The following is a 6,776-nucleotide window of genomic DNA, read 5'->3' as shown; positions in this document are numbered from 1 at the left end:
ATGGGGGTCTGCCTACATGCATACGGTTGGCAAATTGTCTTAATTTCTGAAATTCCTGTCTTCTCTTGTAATCTTGTTGACCTTATAGTTCTGCTGGTAATCGGCCCAGTCAGCTGACTTTTGAACACACCTTTAGTTTTCTTCGTAGTCATTCCATGTTCAGCACTCATGAGGCAGGATTTCATGGCAGGCATGCAGAACATCAGCAAAGACCTGGATCGCCCTGCTATCTATAGAGAGCAATACTCTCTGTATAACAAATGACTGGACTTAACCGCGGTGGAGATGATCCTGTGATGCCATCAAGTGTCTTTTGTGTCAAATGGTGCTGTCTGTTAGTTATGTCAATTAAGCCTTTCCCTCCATAAAGAGGTTCCCTCTGGGATACATTATGTATTACTGAACTGACTTGAACTAGACTATTCATAGGACTGGGCCTCCTCTAAATAGAAAATGACGCAGGGACCTGTCAAGGCTACTATTTTGGAGAGAATGAACACGTTGGGACAACTTGGTCTGTGAAGGTGAGGTTGGAACATTGTCTGAGCGTCTGAATTGAATTCAATAAAAATACAGGTTTCTTTCCTGCATTACTTTTTGATTGCAGACTTAAGTTTTTCTTGCCCACTTTTTTTGAGCTTCAAAAATCAATATTTCACTGTTCTTCAAGGAGCTCTATCTTATTTGTTTATCTCTACTTTTTTCATACTCCACTTCTTCTGCTGCTAACCCTGCCTCAGTGTCTTTTTTTCTTTCTCTCTACTTTTTGCTCCAACAGTTTGATTAACAAAGTGTTGGCGTGCAGGTGAGAACACGGATCCATGTGTGGAACAAGCATAGTCTCCTTCATGATGGTATTATTCCTGCTTGTTTCTTGCTTAACTGCCAGAGCATTTATGTTGAATTGAGAATGTGCTTGAGCATTACTTTGTAGACATGCATGATTCTCTCTCATGGTTGACAGTAGTAAACAGGTTAGCTTTAAACACAGCTGTGATGTTTAAGTCAGTTTTGATTAGTAAAACTCCTGACTTTTTATTTAAACATATTGTTTTTAGACGTACTGTGCATGACCATGACACTAGAGGGTCCAGCAAAGGTCAGCTGGAGGTGCCTCACCCAAGAACAAATGCCTTATCACGATCTTTTACCTATACAGCAATAACCCTATGGAATAATCTGCCTCAGTATCTCTGTCTTATAGAAAGTAAACAAGTATTTAAAAAGAAACTTAAATCTTATTTTAGATTTTAGATTTTAGATTTTAGATTATAATGTTGACTTGGCTGTATGTGGAATGGTTCCGTTGTGTGTTTTAGTGCAAATGAATTTTAGGTTCATATAATTATTAAATGTTTGTCTTAAGTGTTTTAACATCAGATATTTTATAATTGTAAATTTTATAATTCGGAAATGTATGATATATTGTGGATGGTGTGATTGACTGTTTTATATTGTTGTTGTTGTTCTTTGTGGACCCCAGGAAGACTAGTTGGTTACTATGGTACCAGCTAATGGGGATTCTTAATAAACTAAACTAAACTAAACATGAACACAACATCTTGTTTCATTGGATGAAGGGAGGTGATTTCTTGTCTGGACAATGATCTCAATAACTTTTGTTCGTCCTGTTCTAATTCATTAAAAGCTGCATTTTGGCTCTCAGGAGTGTTTAAAAACATTTGAGAGGCTTTTTAACCCCAAGTCCGTCCGTCCGTCCGTCCGTCCGTCCGTCCGTCCGTCCGTCAGTCCGTCCGTCCATCCAACAGTTTTAACAGAGATGTCCAGACTTCCTTCACCCCAGACTCTTCCTCCAGCTCCTCCGAGGGGAGTCCGAGGCGTTCCCAGGCCAGCCGAGAAACATAGTCTCTCCAGCATGTCCTGGGTCTGCCCCGGGGTCTCCTCCCGGTGGGACATGCCTGGAACACCTCCCTGGTAAATCGAGAACTTCGCCTTTCGAGTCAGCGACGCCAACACGACGGTTCGGTACAATAACCACATAACTGCAGATGCTGCACCAATCCGTCTGTCAATCTCACTGTAAAGGACCAATTGTCTTTATTTGGTCATTTCCTTATTTGATTACTTCTTTTGTACACATATTTATGATTTACATTATTTTCAGCACCTGTCTTTAATTTAAAGGATGTTAGAAACCTTACTTTGAAAAGGACATTTATTTTGAATGTTCGGACATGAAATCCTCTATCGCAGTTCACGGATTTTTGTTGGTTTTTGCTGCTGCAGCTGCTGCGTGTGTACATGCTTTGTTAAAAGGAGGAAGATTTCCGACGGATTTTTGTTATAGTTAGAGAGGAAAAAGGTAATTTTATTAATTAACACGTTTGTAAATATTTGTTTGAAGTGTGTGGTAAAATGAATATATGTCTACTGCAGCTCTTACGGTGCGAAGGAACTTAATAAACTCCTGAACATCAGTTAAAGACTCCATCGTTTCTACCTGAGGACACTACACTCACGCTTCATCTTTCCCTCACTCATTAAAGAGGACCTATTATGACAAACACGTTTTCTCTTGCTTTAACATATAAAAAGTGGTCTCCCCTCAGCCTGCCAACTCAGAGAAGGAGGAAAGCAACCAAATTCTGCAGTGTCTGTACAGCCGCCCGGATGAGCCATCCAGTGTCATGGGGGGGCGGTACTGTCTATCAACGTCATATGTCATCATCGATCACTTGTCAACAGAGCACAGTAATCCTACAGCCTAAACATGAGTTATAAACAAAAAAGTGGAGAGATAAAACGCAAAGAAAAAGAAAAAAGGGAGCAGGTAAAAGCCAAATTGCCCAAGTTGGACGCATATTTTGTTCGCCCTAATCCTCCTCCTGTGGGAGATGAACCTGACGTTGTTAGCAGCAATTCATCCCCGGGTCCGGGCCCGGGGATGAATCGAGTCATGAGACAAGAGGCTCCAGGCTGCAAAGGGCCCAGTCATATGCCCCGCCCTCCCGGCCCGGCTCTGATATGGTCCACTACTGCTCCCAGATATTTAAACTCCTCCACTTGAGGAAGGAGCTCTCCACCTGTTTGGAGAGGGCAGTGTAGCAGGGTGCAGGATTGGGGCGTGGTCTGCAGGGGAGAGAGGGAGTGCGGGGGAGTAGCGCACAGGTGACGCGGTTTGGAACGGCTGATTGTGCACAGGTGTGTCTAATCAATCTCTCTTACCTGCCTGTGCCCTACAGTAGTGTGGGGGGCCTGGAGGGGAGAAACGGAGCCGCCTGAGACACGGACACGACGGCTGCCATAGGAGTGTGTGTGTGTGTGTGGTTACCAATGTTGGGGTAGTTACTCAAAAAAAGTAATCCATTACATGTTACTAGTTACTTTTTAAAAAAGTAATCCCTTACACTACTTAGTTACTGGTTGCTGAAAGTAACTAGTTACATTACTAGTTACATTACTTTTGGATTACTCCGCAATATCACCTGAGCTGCACCATAACTCGATTGCCAATGAACAACATGTACAGGACTGTCTCAGAAAATTAGAATATTGTGATTTTCTGTAATGCAATTACAAAAACAAAAATGTCATACATTCTGGATTCATTACAAATCAACTGAAATATTGCAAGCCTTTTATTATTTTAATATTCCTGATCATGGTTTACAGCTTAAGAAAACTCAAATATCCTATCTCAAAAAATTTGAATATTCTGGGAATCTTAATCTTAAACTGTAAGACAAAAACAGCAATATTAAAATAATAAAAGGCTTGCAATATTTCAGTTAATTTGTAATGAATCCAGAATGTATGACATTTTTTTATTTTTTTTATTGCATAACAGAAAATAAAGAACTTTATCACAATATTCTAATTTTCTGAGACAGTCCTGTAGTTGGAACTTTATTACTGCAGTGCCCAGATCAGCACCAGAAGTCCCGTAAAATCCCGTAAAATCCCGTAAGATCACGTTAGAGGCTGATTTATGGTTTTGCGTTACACCAACGCAGAGTAGGGTACACGGCGACGCGCACCGTACGGTGTGCGTCGCCGCGTACCCTACGCCGTAGGCGCTGCGTCGATTTAACGCGGAACCATAAATCAGCCTCAAGTCAGACAAGTGTTGCAGCGCAACGCGTGAAGACGCATGAAAGGCAAGTTTGATTTTCTTTTCTGTTCTCCCGTTCTACATGTAGCTGAAAAGCTTAAAGTAACTAAAGTAACGTATTTTTTCTTGTCTTAGAGTAACTATAACGGGATTACCCAAATTACAACTGTAACGCGTTACATTACTGCGTTACTGGCGAATGTAATCTCGTTACAGTAACGCGTTACACCCAACACTGGTGGTTACAGGCAGTGACGAATAAAGTCCGCACTTTCTCTGCCAACCCACGTGTCCTCGTTTCTGTCCGGTTGCCCGAGTTGGCCACAGGCCGGCTGCCCTTTTCCAGTCGAGAACCATGGCCTCGGATTTGGAGGTGCTGATTCTCATCCCGGCCGCTTCACACTTGGCTACGAACCGCCCCAGCACATGCTGAAGGTCCTGGCCTGATGAAGGCAACAGGACAACATCATCTGGAAAAGCAGAGATGAAATCCTGTGGTTCCCAAACCGGATCCCCTCCGGCCCCTGGCTGCGCCTAGAAATCCTGTCCATAAAAATTATGAACAGAACCGGTGACAAGAGCAGCCCTGCTGGAGTCCAACATGCACTGGGAACAGGCTGACTTACTGCTGGCAATGCGAACCAAACTCCTGCTCTGATCATACAGAGACCGAACAGAGAGCGATGGACCCGGACCCCATACTTTCTGAGCGCCCCCCACAGAATACCACCAGGGACACAGTCAAATTCTCCTCTCCAGTACCCTGCAGCAGTACTCTCTGCCAACACTGTTTACAGTGCCGTGGAGAGCTGTTGATCTCAGCTGGCGACATTGTCGGACAGTGGAAGGAATACTTCAAGGATCTCCTAAATCCGACTGACATGCCTTCCATTGAGGAAGCAGAGAGTGTGGACTCTGGGGCGTGCTCGTCCATCACCCAAGCCGAGGTCACCGAGGTGGTTCGTAAGCTCCTCAGTGGCACCGGGGGGGGATGAGATTCGCCCTGAGTACCTCAAGTCTCTGGACTTTGTGGAGCTGTCTTGGCTGACAGCAACAACTATGCAACATTGCATAGACTTTATTTAATGCAAAAACGATTTGTAAGACTGGCAACTTTTTCTAACTCTACGGAACCCTCTACTCCTTTGTTCAGAAAACTCAAACTTCTTTCAGTATATGACATAAATATTCATCAGATATGTGTGTTTTTATACAAACATATGTTTTTGCCTTTTTCTTTACCACTATCGATTAGTAATTTTTTCACTTATAATTCTCAAATACATTCATATAATACTAGACAGGTTAATCATTTTCATTTTCCTTTTTATAAAACTAAACACGGCCAGTTTTCCCTCAGATATCGCGGTGTACAGATATGGAACTCCAAATCTCACATTATCAAAAGCTCTGCTTCTCTAGAGATTTTTAAAAGAAATTTATCATCTCATTTAATTCACATTTAAAAAATGTCAAGTTTTCTTTTTTTTTTTTTTTTTGTGTGTTGATGATCTGTAACTATGTAGTCAAACCTTCTTTGTTTTTGTTTATAGTCTTCGTCTTGTTGTTTTTGTTTTTTGATTTTTTGTAATTACTGTTTTACTTCCTAAATTGAGGGGAAGTCCGTTGCATAAGCCTGTTGGCTTTTTGACCTCTCCTGTCACATTTGTTTTACTATTTTGATTGCAAGTGTTAATTTTATTGAGTGCAAACTAATAAAAAAAATAAATAAAATAAAATAAAAACATTGCATAGGTGTGTCATTACTTCATTTTTATAACCTTTTTTTTCTTTTGGCAAAAAAGATTTATTCTATTTATAGAAAAAAAATGCAAATAATTTCTTTAGTCTAACTAAAATTGTTTTGAAATCCATGTAAATCATCTTAATATGACTGATTTAATTTGAATTTTTATCAACAAGTATTATTCAATTCATTTTGAGAATGAATGTCATAATATTAGACAATCACATCAAATCCTGTTGTAGCCAATGACCCTGGACAACGATGTGCAAAACTTATACCACCGTAAACGTGGTTGAATGTTTTGAACAAGCAAAGCAAAACATTATCATTTTAATTCCTGACCGTTTTTATTTGCCATCATAAACACAAAGACACTTAGCTCTGTAGGTTCACCTAGTCCCCACAAGAAAGATTTAAACATATACGTATCTTAGTTTGATACTGTAAACTGCAGTAGAAACAAAAAATACTCAACTTTAATTTGGATATGATAGCAAATGGCCTTTAGTGCAGATTAGGTTGCAGCTTTCTTAATAAAATAGTTTTATAGTCAAAGAAATATTTGGAAAAACATCTCAAAATACTTAAACAGGGGCCTAATTTCAACAAAAACATTGTATTTTCTTCATATGCAGCATTTTGTCCTAATCCTTCTTGTAAGTATTTCCCGTCTTAATGCTGACATCACTTTTGAAGAAAAACACTGTCTTGTAAATGAAATTAGAAAATCAGTCTCATGACACTTGGGGAATTTCCGAAAAAGTTTGTAAAACGATGTGTGGTTGACTACAGTCTAAGGAAGAGACAGAAGCATTCACTTGCAGCTTTAGTTGATCTAACATGTCATTTTAAGATGGAAGTGTTATGATGGCAGTGCTCGGAGGCATCTGTGGCATCGCCTTAAGGACCTTCCAACACCAGGCCTATCTGTCTCTTTGCATCTCTCTGTCCGCTTCC

Source organism: Cololabis saira, chromosome 11 (genome assembly GCF_033807715.1).
Source record: "Cololabis saira isolate AMF1-May2022 chromosome 11, fColSai1.1, whole genome shotgun sequence".
NCBI lineage: Eukaryota > Metazoa > Chordata > Actinopteri > Beloniformes > Belonidae > Cololabis > Cololabis saira.
The sequence above is the reverse complement of the archived record's forward strand: the minus strand, read 5'-3'. Positions refer to the sequence as shown.